This window comes from Haliaeetus albicilla, chromosome 9, assembly GCF_947461875.1.
Source record: "Haliaeetus albicilla chromosome 9, bHalAlb1.1, whole genome shotgun sequence".
NCBI classification, from domain to species: Eukaryota; Metazoa; Chordata; class Aves; order Accipitriformes; family Accipitridae; genus Haliaeetus; species Haliaeetus albicilla.
Genome location: NC_091491.1, coordinates 38,023,470 through 38,044,908, shown reverse-complemented (window position 1 = coordinate 38,044,908; position 21,439 = coordinate 38,023,470).

Here is a 21,439-nt window from a genome sequence, read left to right as displayed (position 1 = left end):
TTGCTGCCAATACCCAGCATTTCTCCTGCCCCGCAACCGCTGAACCCTCCGGTCCCTGCCCAGCAAAGCAGGCGAAGGGCCCCGCCGAGACAAAAAGCATCCCCAGATTTATCCTCCCCTCCAGCAGGGCAGGATACCAGCCCTTTGCAGAATCAGGCCCTGCTTGCCCAAGCGTTTTCTCCCGCAGGCAGCACAGCCGGTACCTTGCCCAGAGACCGGCTCCAGCCGAGTGCCCAATTGATCCACCGCTCTTGAGGCTGTTCCAAAACCCCATCCCTTCCCTGCAGCACTTCTGTCTGCCTTCACACCAAGATTTATGAGGGTTATCCATGGACGCGGTTGCAAGAAAAGTCCAAGAGCTTTCGTCGCAATGCCGCAAGCGGCGCAAAACCAGCAAAATGCTCTTTGCGTACCTGGTCCTCGCTGGAGGGATACGAGCGGGACACCCAAAACGCAGGCAGCAAGCTCTGAAACGGGACCTGAGGAGGCAGCGTGGATGCGTGCCAACCTGACAATGGGGTTTCATTTAACAAGCACAGATTTAAGTGTAGAAATCAAATATGAAACAGTTGTAGCCAGCATTGTCTGCATTCTTGGAGTGGCACTAAACTAGCAGAAAGAAAAGAACCGAGACACTGGCCCAGACATGCTCCAGCTGTCTGCGACTACCTCTTCCCTCCTCCACTGAATGTAACCATTCAGCTTGTTTTCATTTCATTATTGGATGTTATTTTTGCAACCTGGGAAAAGAATAGAAAAGGGGAAAAAAAAGTCCTTAAAATGCTTTGGGGTTTATTTTTAAGAACTAGACCATTTCTTTCCTTTTTATCGGAGATGAAGTACAGACTTTAAAAAGTGCACAGGGCCTACGGTATAATTAGCTAAGCATTTGTTTCTCAAATAAGGTCCTTTATCTCAGAGGCAGCAGCATTTGCGTTGCTGTGGTTATTCACGTAAGTCGTACTCATGTAGGACTGAGCAACGTGCAATTAAATAGCCATATAAAACACCCACAGGGTGAGCAACAGCTGCCTACAGGTAACCTTCAATTTCATGCACTCACTTGCCAAATGTTTCAGCTCTAGCCATATAAATCCTCATTTGCATGTGGGAGCAGGGCAGGCCCTTTCCTCCAACACCACAGGTAGGTAAACAGGAGGCACTCCTTCACCAGGCATAGCGCAAATTAAGCTTTTAATGAGTTGGTTAAAAGCCCGATGCTACAGATCGGTATTAACGGGAGTGCTTCTCAACCCACTGCAGGGTCAGCCCTTCCCCAGCTTCCCTTCCCTCCTCTGCCTTCCTCTCGAGAGCACAGCTTATCCATTTTTAATGTTAAAACGAATTTGCATCCACAATCTGATAATAATTTATTTTCCCTCCCTTTACACCAACTTTGCTTGACAGGGAAATGCGAGCATGCACCACTCGTCCCCCCCAGCTGGGGACACTCCACCCTATGAAAAAGTCCAACACTTGCCAAACAAAGGGCCAGGATTATATAGTTTCCCGCTGAGCTTAGTGGGAATTCTCAGTTTGGGCTGGACTTCTCTGGAAAAATCTTTCCTCCATTTTGATGCTAATACACTTCAGCACAGCAGCAAATTGTCAATGGTGCTTCAAGGGAAAAGCAGGATTCAGAGTGTTTCTTACCATTTTATTTTTCTTCTTCTTCGGGACAAAGTCATATATGCTAAGCCAGGAGCTCTTTTCAGACCAGCTCTTGCACACTCCTGCAGTATTGCTGGCAGGAGGCGGCCAGATATGCTTTCATGTGAGTTGTTGTCTCTCCAAGTGCTGTTTTGTAACAGCCAAAGCAGGTCTGGAATACTAAATTTTGGTATTTTAATCTCCAACTAAGATTTTTGAAGTACACATGCAATAACTGTTCACTACATGCGGATCATTGCTTCTTAACGTATGGCATCGCTCTAAGGATTTGCATGGAAAAGCTTTAACCTTATTTTTACCTTATTCCAGCCAGTTCAGCAAGGGAGAGCCCTTCCTACCTCCTGCTCCAGCATGGTCCTCCACTGGGCTGGCTGGATCCCAGTATGGCACTTGTCAGCAATACTGGAGACATCAAGCATGGCAATCCGCTCCCCAAGGCACCGAACCGACCCTGCCAGGCAATCTGGGGGCCTGAATACGTTTTAAAGCAGATTGGAAGATGGGAAAGAAATTTTGGAGTGTTTCTTGAAATTATGTTCTTTCCATTTTATGGCATTCAAATCAGATCATTTTCTTTTTCATCCTGACTTTTTTTACCTTTTAGTAGTTTTTAATTTTTTAATGAAAATTAATTCTCATACTAGAATCTAATTTCTATTCATTAAGGAAAAAAGATGATGATTTCAAGCAATGAGTTTCTCCAAATCCAGAAACCCTAAACATATGGTCAACACCAAGCCTATGAGCAGCTCCATTTACCTTAACATGTGTGCTTATCTCTAAGCATGTGCTTAAGTGGTTTGCTGGCAAAAGCTAGAGTGCTTACCCCTTTCCAGGTGACCCTATTTAATATTTACTGGTATGAATCTGCTCAATAACTATAAACACCAGAAAAAACCCATTGAATTAGCTCTACACAGAGCTTTTCCAAATCTGATTTCTACATTACCCACGAGGTCAAACTGTTCCGTGCTGAAGGGCTGACCCCAAAGCCACAGGAATCAGTGGAAGGGTGTTGACCAATTACACCGGTTTGGGGATGGGATCCCCTGTGAGCAGAAACACCTTTCTCGTTTTGGCACTGTGACTAATAGGGACAACAAAGGCTCTACACTGTCATTAAGAAAATTTGTTTTATGTCCTGACATCCCGTTAACCTCCAGCGCATTTAAAGGAAGCTGTTAATTTAATGGTTGCGTCAGAAAGATATGGCAGAACATGAATTGCTGAGCAACGAAGGAAATCTTCAAGCCTAATGTCAGCATTAACACCTGCACAGGACAGCACTGACTGCAGGGACCTCTGTACAGAGCATAAATTCAGAGAATCTGCCCTTGACAAGGAGAAAATTTTCAAGTCAAAGTGGTAGTAGCTGCTACAGGCTCTAGAGAGAGGCTTTGGTATCTGCCTCCACCATGTCCTCCAGCAGCAAAGCTTCTCAAGATCCTACATGTCCTTGCAGTTGGATTTGATGCAAAAAATGGATGGATTAATCCTCTCCCACCACTTGGAAGTAAGAAGCTGCACATGGGGTCTTATCTCACCCTGTTATAAAGGGTTCTTAGCAGCCCTCAAGAACCAGAAAAGTTTATTTTGCTATTAAGCCCGAGCAGTGCCTGGATTTCACTGCAATTAAATTTGACCATAGGTGGTATCCATTTTACTGAGTATCAAACTTATATCGTGCCTATTTGCAAAGGTAAAAGTGGAAGGTAATGGTAAGACACTTACCTAAATTGAGGTGCTTGACCTAAAAATATAGAAAGATGTAAAGGCCCTGGCTCAATAAAATACTTCGGCACATACCTAGCAGCAGACACGCAGACGATGCTGTTGAACTCAGCCTGACATAAATGCTGCAACTAGTATTATGATAATCGGGATTCATTACAAATTGGATGGGATCTGCAATACAACTGCTCTGTAAAACTGTGGTTTTAATCTTCGAATGCCCGTACATCACTTGAAGCGATAAAGCTGTAGTCTTTCCGTTGCCTGCTCAGACGCTGGCTTGTATTTATACACCAGAAAACACGTTGATTTACAAAAGCAAAGTAGAAAGATTATTTGGTTTGTTATATTACTTTCAAGAAGAAAACCCTTATCTTTGCGTGTCAGGCTGGCACTCACACTCGAGTCCCAGCTCGCTGACCCACATTTGATGCTTGTACAGATTTGAGCACTGACCTTCCAGGCCTGAGATCGTGGACTTGTGTCCTTGACCCCTGCAACTCATAGCATTCCTCCAAACATCTTCCCTGATTGTGGGTCACTCCTGACTTTGCCTCATTTTCTGTTAAAGAGCCCACCACCTCCGTTCATCCAGTCTCCCCATCTGTCTCCCGCACAACCCTCACCGTCCTTTCCCCGACTCTACTCTCCACTCTTCAACCTGTGGCTCAGGGTCAGCATCATCCTTCAACCCTTTATCCTGCTGCTTACATTTTTCATCCACTAGCTCCTGACGAGAAGTGGAAAGTTCCTTGCAGCTTCAGCCAGCCTAACCTCCTAAGGTCTTTTTGCCCAGAGAGACAATAACTATGGTTCAAGCCAAGATACTATCTCTTCCAGACGAGGGAAGTCTGGCAACCCCGATAGCTAATGACCTACGTAAGCCTGTTACAATTTCACTTTCCATAATTCAACTACAGCTTCTAAACTGTGTGGAAATGCTATATGGTATTTATGGAAACATTAATGTTACCTAGATTTTGGAAACAGTAACGCTGTTTTCAGTCGTCTTGGTTAACCAGAGTCTTGAACTGTCATATTCACTTGATAAAGCTTATTGATGCTTAGGGACATTTCTACCAAAATAGAAAGGAAGAATTCGGGAGGCATTTCAGAAAACAAAATCACTGCTGAGCATGGGTTCCTCCTCTCATCTGACTGCAGTCGGTGCAGGTGTCCATCTGCACACAGAGCAGACGGCAGAATTAAAGCCTAAACCTATAATCATTAGTCAGGCAAAATTACAGTGGGTGATGGTCTGCTCAGCTGAACCGAGTGCTTTATGGCAGGTAATCAGCACGCTCCTGCCCGATAACCTTTTTAATCTCTTGGGTTTCTAGTCAGCAGTTCTGCTCGTGTGGGCAGCAAGCATACAAAAGCTATTTTCTCTGCAAGTGTTATAATTTCTATTTCAGTTCAGCACGCTTCCTTATCGAACTGTCATTGCCCGCAAATGAGTTTTCTGAGTAATTAATACTGCAGGGGTTCTAATGAAGATGTCATGTAAGATTCTGCTTCAGCAGCTCCAGATGACACGACTAGTCTGCCACTCTTTTCCAGCTCTTCAAAAATACAATGCCTCCTTAGCAGGACAAATCAGGATCTAAATAGTGCTACAGCGCTGAGACACAGGTTATTTTGCTTGCTTAAAAAAAATAACTTTAGCACCAGATGGGTCATTCTAGGTATTAAAAACCTGTTTATCAAGTCAGGAGGAAATCAGCAGCACCCCAGCTTTCCACAGGCTGCCCTCGTGTCTCTGGGTGGCGTTGGCTTTAGATGGTTTTTCATGGAGACCTTGCCACCCTTGTCGCCCGTGCAGCTCCACTGCTGGTAGCAGCAAGGAACGCAAAAATGAAGCGCTGCCAACGCTTGCTCTGACCAGAGCAAAGGAGATCGAGCAGCCTACTCAAAAATCCCTGCTATTGTATGTAAACGGTAGAGCAGGACGGGTGACAACAGTGAGAAGGTTTGGGAAGGGAAGGGCTGGATCCAACTGCCACGACACGTGTTCAGTGCAGAAGACTGACCTGAGACCACTCGCTCCTCGCACAGATGGAGGGGCTTAGTTCTGATAATACATCACATAAATAAGCAAAGCCAAATAATCCTTGCACAGGAAAAACACTAAGGAAGCTGTGGTTACCAAATATGCAGTGCTTACAGATTTTCCTGAAGGCTTGGAAACGTGGGCTCAACAAACTAGCAGTTAGGGGACATATTTTCAAGCATGTGAAGTGCAGTTGTGTTTCTTGGTGCACAGGGAGGTTATACGAGTTCACATTCCCCACCGCCGGCTAAGAGCACGTCTGGTTCTGCCGGGGGAGGACGTGCGGGTGTCCCACCACCGCGCCGCGGCGCTGGCTCCTGAGCAAATCCTGACATTTCCACCCCGGCTTGAGCCTTTGTGTTTGACTCGCCTCAGAATACAGGGGACATTAATCCTAGCATGCAGGTACTAATAACAGAGAAGAAAACATCATTGAAGTCCCCGACAACCTTTTCCTCCTCAGGACACCTGATTTATTATTGACAAAGTGCTTCCTGCTCTGTGTTAACATCCCACTTGACTGCAAATGCCCGTCAGGAGTAAGGAGCAGTTCATCTCCTCATCTTTTACCTTCAGGGCAGTTTACGTTAAAGTCAAACCACATGAAAGGAGACAGTGTTTGCCTGATTTTACAGCTCTACAAAAATGGCCTTTTTATCGTATTGGGTGGAAATTTTTGTAACTGGCTCTGATAATCAATTGGAAACTAATCCAAGAACAAATGAGTGAGCATGCCACAAACCGTATATGGAAGAAAGACTACAGAAGAAATTCAAGAAAGAAATTTTGCTGGCAAAGATCAAAAGAAAAGTAAAGGCATTAGTTAGTAGCCGTATTTTCTTAAAACAAGAAACCTTTCCTTTGAAGGCAACAGCTGATGCATAAGAATCTGATGAAGCTGACTCTTGTAAAGTTCCTTTGAAACAAGGTACATGTACACCCTCGGAAAGAAAAGAATTTCAAAACACTGGCATTATTACACATGTTTTCTGATGACTCCTTTAGTTACAGTGACATCTCTATTGTGTGAATAGCCTTCAAGGAGAAAAAACATGTACCCACTCCACAGATTAAATAAACAATCTGATTGCAAAGCTGGTGTAACATTTTCTTTTTCTTGCAAGTTACCAGCTATGAGATTTATCTCAATCCTACTGAAATCTTCTACTTTGACTTCAGTTGAGCTAATGATTGGCCCATTTATGGAAGCCCAGACCCAGCAGAAAACTAAGGTGCCCACATAGCTGGTACTAGAGTGCCCGGCTGTTAGGTGTCTGCCTCCCAGGCTGAATTCCCATCCACACCAGTAACTCTAAGTTACTGGAGTCTCCATACATGGCAGAAGTCATGTACTTCACAGAAGGCCCCAAGCCCCAGATGCTGAGCTAGGCAATGGAGAGAAACAAGAGCAAAGGAGGAGAAAGCAGGTACAGGATGGAAGAGTTTGAAATCCTGGCTCTTTCCAGGGCTTTAAGACCAGGACTGAGGCTTCAGGGTGCCACCGGCTGACAACAGAGCGCAGCACCCACCCTGGATGGGCGCTAACAGCTGCTTTTGGGGAGGGCTAAGCAGATCTTACTCTTCTTTTAACTCCTAATTGCCAGGGGAGGGACTGATGATGCCAAGGTTTGCCGCAGGCTAGAGGCTAAAGCCAAGAAACTGAGAAACACAAGTATTATACCCTCGATTTCTTGGAGGAGGAAGGTGTCAGCAGCAGCTGAATTCTGTTATAGAGTAGGGAGGAAAGGCTATTTTGGGACACCGGTACCTCTGTCCTGATGGAAACCTCCCCTCAGCCTCAGTAATGACTATCTTCAGCACAAGAGTGTCTGCAAGGTGAGAAGTTTCCACCTTGAACTGCGGCACCCCTCTTATCACAAGACGCCTGGTGGCAAGCAGGAACAAGAACGATAAGTAAAATTAGCTCTTATGTGGGAGGACTACCTCAAGGCCCATCTCAGAGGGCTTAAATAGATCCTTACAGGATTGCTTTGAAATGGAAGGAGACACAGAGAAGCTTTTCCACAATAGCAACGTCAGCTATTACCTTGCTGTTGGTCTCCCCTGTCTGGGTTGGGGTTTTGCCCTGTGGAACTAACCCAATATATCCATTTACCTGCATGCAGCCCAGTGACTAGCTAGGCTGAATAAACCCTCAGTAATTCCATTTCTACCCACAGTTCGGATGTGCTGACCCCTGAAGGGATCCACCTCCCGGCTGACGGGAGGCACAGGGGAATTGATCTCATGAAGCTCTAGGAAAATTCCTCAGGCTGGAATGTCTGCCCTGGTTGAACTTACAGTCAACTTCAGCAGATGCATCCTAGCCACCTTTTATAACCAGAATATAGTTAATTACACAGAATGGTTTCTTCAGTGCAAAGCCAGTTTAATGATTTCTGCCACAGTCCACAGCCGCCTGGGCTGGCTGCACTGACACGGAAACCCTTCAGTCTGAGAAAATCCTCAGGAAAAAGAGCCTCAAAACAGGGGTGGAAGGCAGCACAGTTTAACTTGGATTACCTCACTGACTGGTAAAATTCCCAAAACAGTTGCATGATGGAATGGGAAAATATCAAATATAGCTGAAGCATGCGGAGAGACGGGCAGGTCTTAAGTGACTGGACAAACGGGTGCCATGCAGTAACTTCCCGACAAGTCTGCTGGTTTTGAGACTAAATACTGTCTTTTGGTCTGAATCAGAAACTGTGCCTCTAGTGTCTTAGCCTTTTCCCTCTGTTCTCACCCCAGCACTGGTGTCTAAGGGTGAGGTACCATGAGGTACCCGAGTCACATTTACAGCTCAGTGTCACCGAAAGAGGCAGTGCTGGTCCCAGCCAAATATTCCTACCAATTTCCTTGCACCTTGCCTGTCTGACCCCTTGGCAAGATGATTCAGCTCGCTAAACCATCCAAACTATTCAGCCCTGTGCTTTCAGAAGGCTCCTGCCCTGCCCACGCTCCGAGCTGCAGGGCAAAGGTATATGACACGCGTACAGCTGGTGGACCAGCTCCAAAACAAACGCAGTTTGGCTAGCACAAGGAATATAAAAAGCTAGACAAATAATAAATACCCCAAGCACATTTTCCTACCTTTGTGGGATTCAAATCCCACCCTGCACGTCTAGTCCTCTGCTCTGAAGCTTGTTCCTCTCTGCGTAAGCAGGAGATCCCTGTAAAAAGGGAATACTTCATTACGAGAGCATTACTGCCTCTTCCTCCCTCACCTACCTGCTTCTCTTGAAAAGATCACATCCCCCATACTTTCCCCTCCTTTCCTAAAAAGGGGGCTTCTCCCAAGTATTTTTATTTCAAAAAAATCAGCTTGCCCACCCTTTTGCCAGTGAGCTTGAATGAGGAGCATCAGGCAATGACCGGCACCCCTATATAAACCCCAGGCAGCCTCCAACACCTTGTCTCTGGGTACCCCACCCAGGCACATCACCAAAGTTTAGTGATGCTTCTTGTTATCCCTGCGCTAGGTGCAGATGTTTCTCGTCTCTTTACATTTCTACAGTGGACAAAGACAGCAGAGAAAAACAAGACCCAGATCCCAAATGGAGTTTGACACGGCTGCAGACACCCCTATTACGGAGCTCTGCCAAGTGAGACTTCGCAAATTATCAAAGCTCATTGCCCAACAGGAGGCTCATACCAGAAAACCTACCCCAGATTTGGTTTTATTTTATGGAGTGTGCCATCGTGATCCTTCTTCCCAAGTGGAGGTTTGTTTTTGCTGGGAATGTGCTAAGTGTCACACATATTGCTGTTATTGGGTGGCTTTCCCTTCCTCTCACAGCTACTAAGCTCAGGAAGCCTTACATTCAGGTAATAAATATCACAGACTGATTGCAGTCAGATATAGCAGAGTATTAGAAAAGCCTCAGAAAAACCTTCAGTGTCAGACATCTGTACCCACTGAGGGCCATTGAGAAAGACAGGCTTGGAAAAAGTGAGTAGAGAAGATTAATATATTGGATTTTATTAGTCTACACATACCAAGAAGGCACCAAAATACTGATTTCATGAGGCTATCGAAAAGCAGACATGCAGAAATAGCTCTGTGTTGAAGGATTCCCACAGATAGTTAGACAAATACCTTACAAAAATACCAGCAATAAAATACAAGTGAAATGGCTGTGTTGATACGCTGAACTCAGATCATTAAGTAACAGTGCTATGAGGTTAGTGGTAAAGTGATTCTCTTGTTTAAATCTAAACTGGAAGAGGTCTTTCCAATTTTAAGAAGCCTGAAGGACTCTTAAGGAGACTCAGATACTAACAGCTCACTAAAAATGTCATCGCTAATTCTTTGCTGTACTCTAGGCTCTAATTGGCAGCATTGATAAAGGATCAAAGATGATATTTATCTAAGACACTTTTGCTGTCTAGTCATGGTTTTAGAGGACAACATTTGGATTTCAAGTGATGCCTGCTAAATTCAGAGGGGTTTGGAACTGGATTGGGGGTAATATTCATAACACAGCTGGGAGCAACTAAAACATGAATTTTAACTTTAAAGTCCATTCCCATTCTTCCTTTCTGTGTCAGTGCTATTGAGATTACAGCTAGACTATGACTTAAGAAAATTCAGAAGAGAAAGTGCTTTCTTCATTTCCTCTCTAGAAACATCAAAGAGCAGAGCTGACTTTGTGCTCCACGGTGTCTAGCCACCAAACCTTCCCCAGGTGATTCAGCATGATGACAAACGGATGACAGGGCGGCTGGTACAGGGCTGGGGACACCGAGAGCATCGTTTCAGCAGCTGAGCCAAGGGCATAGCTCACCAAAGCGGAGGGGAAGGTCTCGCTTGGTTTGCCCTCCTCGTGGGTCCACAAAACCACACCAGGCTGCGCCCCACGTCTCAAACCAAGATGACTGCGCTGCAGGCTCCCAGTTGAGTTCCCAGACGTTCAGTTCAGTACTTTTTCTAAGTATGCTGAAATTTAAGAAGTTCATGGAATTAACAGTGCTGAAAGAAATTTGGGATCCCAGCTGAATAATCTGAGATACATAAATTCCTGTGACAATTAAAAACAGAGTCTCGGCACAGAGCAAGCACCAGGAGCTTCTAGTAATATGTTCAGTTTCTCTCTCCATCCCCAGTTTGCACAGATAAGGGGGCTGAATAACTGAGGGACATTGTGCTCCGCAGAGTCTTGGAAATTGTACCGGTGTTCAGAAGATCAGAGACGCATCCCGTCTCATCGCAATCAATATTATAACTGCAGAACATATGTGAAGCAAGATACACAGTCATTCAGAATTTCACATTTTAAAGCCCCCAGCAGTCCTGGACAGTACTGTTTTCTGCAGAGCTCCCGAGGTAAAAACTCCTATGTGGCTGTTACACAAACACGGACTGCAAACATACGGAAACCCACCGTACCGCCACGAGTCCTTCACTCCACACACCTCTGATTAAATGGGATCCCTGTTCCCAGCCGGAGCAGAAAGGATCTGGCTCTCATGCAGAGGAGCCAAAGGGGTCTGGCTGCCTGGATGGCGAGACACGCGGGGCTCTTCTGCGCGGCGTAACGAAATCTCGCAGAGGCTCTTGCTTGCACAGTAGTCTCTGGACACAGTTAAAATGGGAGCTATGTTTTGCTGGGGATTACCATGTTGTTACTGGTTCCCCTGATAGCATCAGCTCCAAAGTGTAGATACAGCCGAGGGGAATGCTTAAAGAATCCAGATGCACTCCTCGGCTTTAATGTGTCTTCCTTTCCCCAAAATATTACTACACATTTTCGACAGTGACAGCCATGACTCAGATACCTCAGCAGAGAAAAGGACCAGTTTGTACCTGTATTTTTCAGCTGAATACCAAAATACCTTTAATATATAATTTTATGGAAATTATATGAAAACGCTGCACAGTAGTCTCTTGCCATCAAGGCTTTTCTTAATAGTTATGCTACTAAGGAATATTCACTGGAACAATATACACCTTGGCTTTTAAAGAGCTGTACAGAAGAGCATAATCAAGTTTTCTGCGAGATAGGATTCCAGACTGGTTCAGACAATCTCTTTCCCTGTACATCTCTCCTTTAAGTACCAGAAATGAGCTTCCACATGGACAAGGAGTGGTTTAGGAAAAATAAACAGACCAGGAGGCATTTATATGAAAAGCACTTAAATAATCTAATCTCTGTAGCTAATTTAAGAACTCCTAGGGAAAGAGAAGGTAGAGATAAGGAATCTTAATGAGGTCAGGCCAAAAATCAACACATGATCAGCAATCAGATGCTTGCTGACTGCTGCCTGTTCATTATATGTGATGAGTGTGACAGTTTCTCAAGAGGAGAGACCATTACAAAAATAGTAAAAACATTCCACTAGAAAACCCACTGAGCCAGTATTAAAGTCTCAGTAAACAGTAAAAGCCTGGTAAAGCATTGTTAGTCATTGCTAAAGTATTGCTAAGCAACCCTTTATCCTCCTTAGGACTGGATTAGCTTCATCATGGCAATAACTAACAGCCCTTCATCCTTGCTCGCAACGCTTAGTTTGAAGTGCTATGTAATTTTCTTTGAAACTCAAGTGAGAGTTGCCACTCTAATTCCCAGCCCCTGCCGAGGCGTGGGGGAAGCTGCATGTCTGCGGGGAAACCTGTCTGCAGCTCCCAGCAGTTTCAGAAGCCAGGCTGCAGGACGCTGCAACTAATTCATCTTAAAAGACAAGCAGTATTTATTCACCCTCACACTTTAATTCTCTGCTGATTGTAATCAGCGGCTGATATCCCTCTTTAGTACTGATTTAAAGAAGCCTGGCCTTGCTCATGCCTGAAGCTAGACTAGCTGCCATCAGGATTTCTACTAAAGCTCTGTTTAACTGCTGGAAGCTCCTGGGCATAGACCTCACTGGACGATTGCTCCAAGGTAACAGTTCACTGCTAGGCATTGCTACTATCTTCCATCTTTTTGTATGCCATTTACATTTCTATCATCTCAGCGGGACCTCCAAAGTGCTCCTTCCCTGCATATTAATAATAAATTACCTAGCAGAGTGAATTCAATCAAGGTATTGCTCACCTAGTCTCACCTCTAGGCAATCCCCAAAGGAAGACAAGAGTAATAAGGGACTTGACCTGCCTCAACCTGATCCGAAACCCAATGCAATGAGGGGTCAATTAGAGACCAGCACCAATAAACTGATACTTCATGAAAGCCGAGGAGCCTAAGAAAAACAAGTTAAGTGAGTCCTGCAGGTCTTCCCTAGTGCTGCCTCTCCCATCATCACAGGTGCTGGGGAAGCAGCATCCAGCAACCCATCCGCTTCCCCAGACTATAGCCAGAAAGGGTGGGGAGTTCCCAGACACCTTCCCAGCCTTTCTTTGTCTCCACCTCAATTTCCTTCTCAGATTAGCATAGATATACTAACAATAGCCCTCCTCAGCCTACACGGTGCTTTAACAAAGGTACAGCCGCTTTTTCTTTAGTCCGACAGATGTGGTTTGTTACCAACTAGACCCACAGCGCAGCAGCTAGGATTTACTCATACAGCTGTCTGCTTCAGTTTGTAAGATGATAATTTCCTGTGAACTAGAATTACTTGTTCACTCCAAAAGTTAAAGTCTACGCCTACAAGAGAGGCATTTGCTAACAGTAATTTTTATAACAGAAAAAAATCGGTTAGCGAGAAACATTGCTTTTTAGTGAAAGCAGAGTGACAGTTACAGAAACATGCATTTAGATATTGTGCCTGTGTCCAAATGACCATATCAGAGCAGGAAAGAGGTGCCATTGAAGTCAGAAACCATTATCTATTTCTTTTGGTTTAGGAAGAACTCAAAAAAATTGATGCCCTTTCTCAGAGCCTGGGGTCTGAGGCAGAAAGTGTCAGCTCCTGTGCCCTTACTCACATGGGTAAAGAGATGTTCTTGCAGGAGTAGTAGGGCTACCACCAATGGCACAGCCTGGGACAAGTCCTGACCAATTTAACCAATTCATCTCCCAGCACATGAAGAAAAAGGTGGGGTTTTTTTCCTGTTTCCTGAAAAGAAAATGCACATAAACACCACATAAGATGGTTTAGATTTGTTACAGCAAGGGCTCCAGCTGCTCCCTGAGGGAAGGCAACCGAGGGCAACCCCAGAGAGGGCACTGCCTCACTCCCACAGAGCCTGAGCACAGCAGCCAGAGCCATCAACAGCCCCAGAGCCAGCAAGGGATGAACAGGTCCAGGGGCCACCCAAGGAGCCCAGTCAGGAGCAAGAGGAGATAGGACCTGGTGAGATGCAACGCACCTGCAAGGGGCCATCTAGGAGACGGCTACTTGCAGCATCAGCCCAAGAAGCACAGGCAGCAGCAAAGCTAGAGACCAAAACCCCCACAGCACAGCTCAAACAGGGGGAAGAGCCCTGGGCTGAGCTTAAATAGGGTCCAGGGCCCATGGTCAGGGTGTGGGTGAGGTCCCAGGTGAGGCTGCTCAGGACCATTAAGTCCACATGAGGCCCTGACACATATACCTGCTGATGATATTAATTCTAAACATAGTGCATGAAGCCATACTGACTTATTCCTGTGTGGGACCAAAAGCAGACAACAGTCACGTATCAGAACCTCTCCCCAAACGATCCCATGATAAAGTCCCATGGCTCTGCTGTGCCACAGGTCTCTGATCGTGAGCAGCCCGCTCCCAGATCAGACCTCATCCTGGCTGATGGAAACGCTGGGCTGGTGACAGGCAGTGGCACTGCCGTCAAATTTAAGTGATTTTTTTTTTTCTGAGTTCCCAGATTTCCCAGGTTAATGCCACCTTAGAAAAAAGCACACCACTCAATTTAAAAACTAAGTCTCCTTCAGCTGGTTTGACTTTCTTGCACACCAGCTCCCCTGAGGCAGAGCCCAGAGGAACAGAAATGCCTGGCTTTAGGCAGTCAGATTTGAATAAGTGCATGATAAATGTATTTTTCCTAAAATCCAGCATGTATAGACAGTGTAGCCCACCCTTCCTTCCACATCTTCCCAGTCTGGGGCCGAGTCTTCTTCCTTATCTTCAGCGAGCAGCTCTGACATTCTCCAGATACGCACATGAGGTCATGCAGAGACTTTTTGGCTAAGTACCCTGCTTATCCACAATGCTTGCACGTAAAGAAGGTTGGGGACATCTTCCCATGTTTGAACCAAAGGGAGAGTTTTATCTCTGCAGGAGCCCCAAAGACACAATACAAATGTTTGCCTTATGCTGTTTCACTCCTTAACAAGGCCCTTTCGGCTTTCAAGGGAATAGATTGCGGGGCTGTGCCAAAACTGGCAGCTTCCTGGAGAATTTGCAGTAGGTAACTTTAAACAGGTTGAAGGTAAAGAAGACACCCAGTAAACCACGAGTCGCAGTGAAATGGAATAATAAAACAGAGGAGAAGACTGGGAAAAACTGTGTGCCCTAAAGAAATGGTTTCTTCGGCAAAGCCAGACTGGGGCTTTTTGCAAATAACACTGATTGCTAATTAAACTGCTCCTACTCTTTATATTTTCTTTTTTACAAACTTGCTTCTCTCTGGTATAGAGACAATGAAGAACTCACGTTTTCAAGCAAAGCTGATGTGCCAAATTGTGATCTCAGTGAAACTGGTGGAAATGCACATAAAACATTCCCTTAGGGGAATGGGAATTGTGGGGTTCGGAAAAGAGCCCCGGTCACACAAATGGAGTTTCATTATTTGGTATGTGAGTTCATTATAAGTGGGTTCAATTATATTTCATCAGTGAAGAGAAAATAGCCTTTTCATCCAATGTATCTAGTTGAGTTGAATGCTAAGCACATCTGACGCAGCTTTTGGAAAAAAAACAAAACAAGAACAGTAGCCATGTGAAAAAAACAAACAAAATGACTAAGGCATCTCGGCGCCTCGGCGAGCTCTCTTTTCTCACGGAGCCATCGGATAAAGAAGTGAATGAAGTACAGTAGCTTAACATGCACTGCATGAGTGTGTGCGGTGCCACATTTGCTGATTTACTAACTCATTTTGTTTGAGGGGCACTTGAAAGGCTTTGACATTTACAGCTCTGTAGGCAAATGTGAAAGGAAAGAATAGATGCTGTATCTCCAAGCTCCCAGCTGCTGGTAAATGTCTACTCAAAGCGCCAGCAATCCACATGAAATCAGGAGGCACTCTTAGCCACAGAGCTTCCCAGGTTTGTCTGCGAATACTATTAGAGCAAATACGCCAACAGTCGGTAGGGTTAAAAATGTAAATCGACCTCTCAGCAAGATGTGAAGTCTCTCAATGGAAAGTTGTAATGCCTTTACCAAGTTTCCTATTCAAACACTGTGCAAGCTGGATTCAGGAAAGAGCCCAGAGCCTGCGGTTAGCAGACGTGTATCAGTTACTGAGCATACACTGGGTATCCTAAGATACTCAGGTCAAAGGAGTTTTAGGATGCTTTCCTGGACTTTAATTGCAAGGACAGTTTTGTTTCTATGTGAGTTACACGCTGTACAAATGTTTATTCTACAAATGTTATTCTGGCTTCACACGGACCTTGCAGTTTTCAAGCACGTAACACGTACAGAGATGTACCAGGAGCAGGACAAGCAAGTCTCGTGAAGTTTCAAACACTGTACCCAGCCTTGTTATTTCTCACGGATGTAGCTGTCACATTTGGATTTGTCAAGCCTAAAAGCTTTTTGCCTTCCTAAATCCACCAGTGGAACCCACGTTTGATAGCGTGGACGTTTCGAAGCTCTTCAATTCAGCTGTAGCCGTCTTGGTGTGGGTTCTTTGGTACAGCATCATTTTTCTACTCTGCCGTGCGATGCAGCATCTGTTTGTCTGCCGCTTGCTGACAGGCAGCACTGTAAGAGTCTGCAGTTGTCAGTACATCCAGTTACTCTCTGTCAGTCCTTCCCACCTATTTGGCAGGACCCTGTCTATTCAGTCAGGATTCTTCACCCCCGTGAGGAGTCGCATGGTAAAGACTGAGGGAAGCAAGGGAAGGAGGAGGGTGGAGCAGGAGGTGAAATGAGATGGAGAAGAGGAAAAAGCAAAGATAACAATGGAGTAGGAAAGCAATGAAGAGATACAAGGGAAATGCAATGATTAAGACCAGCAGGGAGTGACAGAGAGATGATGACAACTGTTTTCACAAGAGGGATGGGGCGGTGCTGGTACTGTAACATGTAGACTGCGTGCGAAATATTCTTTAGGGACTTTTTGTGCAGTCTTGCTCAGTTGGAAACCCGCACAGAGAGTAATTGCCTGCATTTCCTTCCCATGGAGACCAGAGTATAGGGGGAGAGAGTAGCAAGTTGCATGCTTGGATGTAATCCATAATTAGAAAGCGTTGCTGGTCCTGTAGTTTAGACATGGCCTGTCTTAAATACACTCAGATGGACAAGAAATGGAAGGCAGCCCTACCCTCTGACAAGTTAATTTGGAGATTTAATCCGACAGAAGTTTGAAAGATAGTTTCAGAGGTCACTAATAATATCCATTCTTCCAGATACACTCTGTCCTCTCCATCATCTCAGAGGCTCATGTGGAAGACAAACTCCTAATCAAAAGTGTATGTGAATTTGCACTCCTCTTCCTCCAGGAAGAGCTCAGCTAAAACAACTCAGCTACTGTCGTGGTTTAAGCCCAGCTGGCAACAAAGCACCACGCAGCCGCTCGCTCACTCCTCCCCACCCCGGCCCCGGTGGGATGAGGAGAAAATATAAAGAAAAGCTCGTGGGTTGAGACAAGGACAGGGAGGGATGACTCACCACTTATGGCCACGGGCAAGAGACAGGCTCAACTTGGGGAAAACCAAAATCAATTTAATTTATTACCAATCAGATCAGAGTAGGGTAATGAGAAATAAAACCAAATCTTAAAACACCTTCCCCATACCCCTCCCTCCTTCCCAGGCACAGCTTCACTCCCGATTGTTTCTACCTCCTCCCTGCCAGCGGTGCAAGGGGATGGGGAATGGGGGTTGGGGTCAGTCCATCACACGTTGTCTCTGCTGCTCCTTCCTCCTCAGGGGGAGGACTCCTCACTCGTGCCCTGCTCCGCTGTGGGGTCCCTCCCACGGGAGACTGTCCTTCACAAACTTCTCTGGTGTGGGTCCTTCCCATGGGCTGCAGTCCTTCAGGCACAGCCTGCTCCAGCGCGGGCTTTCCCACGGAGTCCCGGCCATCTTGGGAGGCATCCATCCTCCTGCTCCAGCGTGGGGTCCTCTCTCCCCGGGCTGCAGGTGGGCATCTGCTCCCCTGCTCCAAAACCCCGCCACACAAACCCAAAACAACTACAAAACTCATTCAGCCTTCCCTGGACTAGGCTGATCCGTTACTTTTTCCTGCATTCACATTCACGATGCCTACAAAATCAGTGTTGGAGGGATGCCACAGGGCATACAGTCCTTTCCCTCGTCCCGTGAAGAAGGGTCGCTGCATGCTGAAACAGCCGATCCCCAGTTTCTCTTTTTTGGCTTTACAATCTGGTCCCTGGTCCCTGCCCTTTCTGTGTGCAGTGGCTCTGCAGAAGGAAATTCCACTTAACTGCTAACTTTTGGGGAGGAGGCATCAGTGGGAAATTCATTCCCTTCCTCAAGACTGCAAAAACAAAACCTCCTGTTGCCCATCTTACTCGAGAGAAGACAGCAGAGGTCCTTGGGAAAGTACATAGCTCTTGTAGTGCCAGATGAAGCACTGGCAAGTTGTTATAGTGAAAAGTGTTACAGAAAAGTGGGATATTTCATTTATATTTCTATCTAGATAGCGTTGTTTAACAAATAAATTCCCCAGAATTGTTTGTTGAAACATAAATCACACATAGTTTGGATTATTCTTAGAATATTTGCTTTATTTCTCTTCTTAGAGGTTCATATTTATCACATCTCACGCTCAAAGTATTTTTAATTAAGAAACAATGCTGTCAACATACTATTTTGCAAACTAAAACAATGCAGTGGAAGAAAGGCTGCTTTCCTCATTTTCTGTTGCATATAAATGACTAATGCCATTCTGTGAGAACGCCTTTTGAAGTGCACAGTTGACCACCGCCACCCACCATGCACAGATCAGTTCTGATTCCCTCCATGCACAGATCAATCCCTTAGGCTTTATGTTTCTTGAAAATCTCTATGACATCTCTAGATTGGCGATAAGGTCAATGCCACATTCCTTGCCTCAGATGATGAGTTTCTAGGCTTGATTCATGTTGACTTTTATCAAAAGAGAATATAAAACAGAATTGTAACTGGCCTGCAAGGAAAAATAAATTAAGCAAAACAAATCATTCTTTTCTTCTGCTCTGATGCTGGCAATAAACATCGCTGTAGCTGTGAAATGCAAATGAGTAAGGGCTTTCACTCACTGACAGCAGACATCACATCACCAGAGAGATGGCCTTGAGATCCCTGCCAGTCGCAGTCACAAGCCATCCCTATGGCAACTAAAGCAGGGGCTTGCATGGAAGAGTAATACTGGGAAAAGGCTTATTTAATATGCCCTAGCAGCTGAAAATAAGAGAAAAGTCAGCACCACGGGAGCAGTCTGGTTTCTGCAGATCACATCAAGGGCTTCGTCCCCCACAGGCAATAAGGACTGCTACCAGGTGACAATTCAGCTGAGCGGTGCGGACATACCGCTGCTTGTCCTGGGCTCTCGGTCCTTGATTATCCTGCCCCAGAATCTGCTTATACCACACAGTGACCTTCATCTGCCCCCCCCCCCCCCCAAATTTCCTTCCCATAAAAAGGAAAATACAGAGAAAAGCCTGGAACTTGGGCACTGAGCAGACAACACACCCAGGCTAAGGAGCTGTCTGAATGCTATGAAACCCACGTTCCTCCTTCCAGACATAGCCAGGGGACGAAAACTGCTTCCAACACATCCTTTTACTGTCTACTTTCCACCCCACAGATACAGGCCTTTTCAGAACAATGCTAAAATGCTGAAATGCTCCAGAATCTCAGAACTTCTTCCTGAGCTGGAAAAGAGCAGGTATGGGGGCAGGCAGAGCAACTAAAATCTGCTCTGGGCTTCACGTTGATGCTAGAGGTTGCTGTCGAGAGAACTAGAAGGGTGGTCCCACCATGTGGTGCCACCACTCCTCAGGGAGCAAAGGTTTGCCTTCGTTCCTTGTGCCTTCAAGCTCTTGCAGCCAGTAACTGTTCTACGGATCGCTTTTCTCATACCTCCACTTGAATACTGAACAACGGGCACCTGTAAGGACCCACTGTTTTTTCAACATCTGCCTCTCGTTTTTCTGTTTTTCACTAGCAATGATTATAGGAAAGGTGAGCATCGTTAAGAGTAGGAGTAAGATAGCAAAATTTATGTGTTAGAAGCAAAAAAGATGGACAAGAATTAATTAAACTCCAATAGGAAAACTGTTATTTGCTCTGAATATTCTAAATGGAGGTTTCAGTAAGGCAGGAGCTTAAATTTACAATCGTGTTTCAGTGTCGCATTTAGTAAATATTAACAGGGAATTAGCTACATGGAAGCACGACAAGTTTAGTGAGGAGAAAAAGCTCCTACAGAAGAAAAAAAAGGAAGAAAACAATTCCAGCGAGCTGAAGTATTTGTAGCAGTACAAACTCAAGCGGTGAGATGAGACGCGTGCCGGTCACCAGTGCCGCTCTGGAGCTCACAGCCCCGCGCTCGCCGAGCCCCAGCCGGGGAGAAAGCCGGCCGTGTGCTCGCTGCGCTCCTAGCTCAGCCCTGCTTTCGGCAAGCAGCAAGAAATCCCGGAGAAATTGTGAGTGGCCAGCGATGAGAGCGGCCGAGAAGAAAATACTGAATTAGGTAAGAAGCCCAGACACATTACAAAAGGAAGCGGAGAACTAGCGTAAGTAATCTTCAGTGAATCACCAGCCGGAGCAACCACGGAAAAAGAGTTTATTATCTGATAGTTACAAGTGTTGGGGAGGGACTGGATCACCAGAGGACATCTGCATAGTGTTTTCATCAGCCTAACTGTGCCAACATTAACATTAGCCAACAGGAACTGAGCTCAGTGCATTAAATAAACTTGCCAGTATTAACCTGTTAAAACTCCCGGAGTACTCGACCGAGCCAAGCCCTTCTTCAGCCCACCTGGAGCAGCATATGGCACCACCAACCCGATTAATCCTTTTAATCCGTATATTGTGGCAACTTGTAATGAGATCCAGAGTTTTCCGCTGTTTCTAATTCAGCCCTGGTCGGTAACGGTTTTCTGTCCCTGTTGCCTCATGGAAGGCTTTTCTGAAGTTATTCCAGTGACTGTTGTGACTTCATTTCCTCGTAGACTTGTGATTACCGCCGTGATTGGCAAATTGGCCGGTCATGGCAGCAGAGCGTCTGAGGGCGAGCGGGCCCCAGAAGGCTCTCCAGCGTGAAGGCTCCGGGTCAGGACACAAAGAGCAGGACACCAGCAGATGAAACTCCAGAGACTTTTTCCAGCAATGGGTCCATGTAGGCTCTCGTTTCTCACAGGAGAGCCAGGCATCTCTGTCTTTTGTTACCCGTATATCAAGGTGCTCCCTTTGGCTTGGTCTACCAACCCTCCTCCTCTTGATTCTGTGAGCCGTGAAGGTGTGCTCGCAGGGAGCAGAGAATGCAATTAGGTTTTCCTCGACCTGTCATTTTTCCTTCTCTATTTGCTGGTGTATCAGAAAGATAAAAGAGGTCTTTCTTCTAATGGCAGACCACAATGCTCTGCTGTAAGGTGAGGTTAAAGAAGAAAATGGGGCTTCTCTGGGTAGAGAAATTATTCTCCCACACCACGTATACCTGCTAAAATTTAGTTCAGTGGTTTCGCACAGGTGCAGCCTGTGTGCAGCCACACACCATTGACAGGGGAAGCTTTGGGTCTGAGCACCAGCTTGGACAAACTTAGTTGTCTGAGATGTTAAGTAGAGAAGGAAGTCGACAAGGAGAAGCAGCAAATATTGAATCCAACTTCACTGTCCTTCCCAGAGAAACAGCTTTCTCCTCTGTGGCCAGAACTGGCACAGGCAACTTCCTCTGCGAGTCTTGGTTTTCTTGGCAAAAGCTGTTTATTTTATTGCG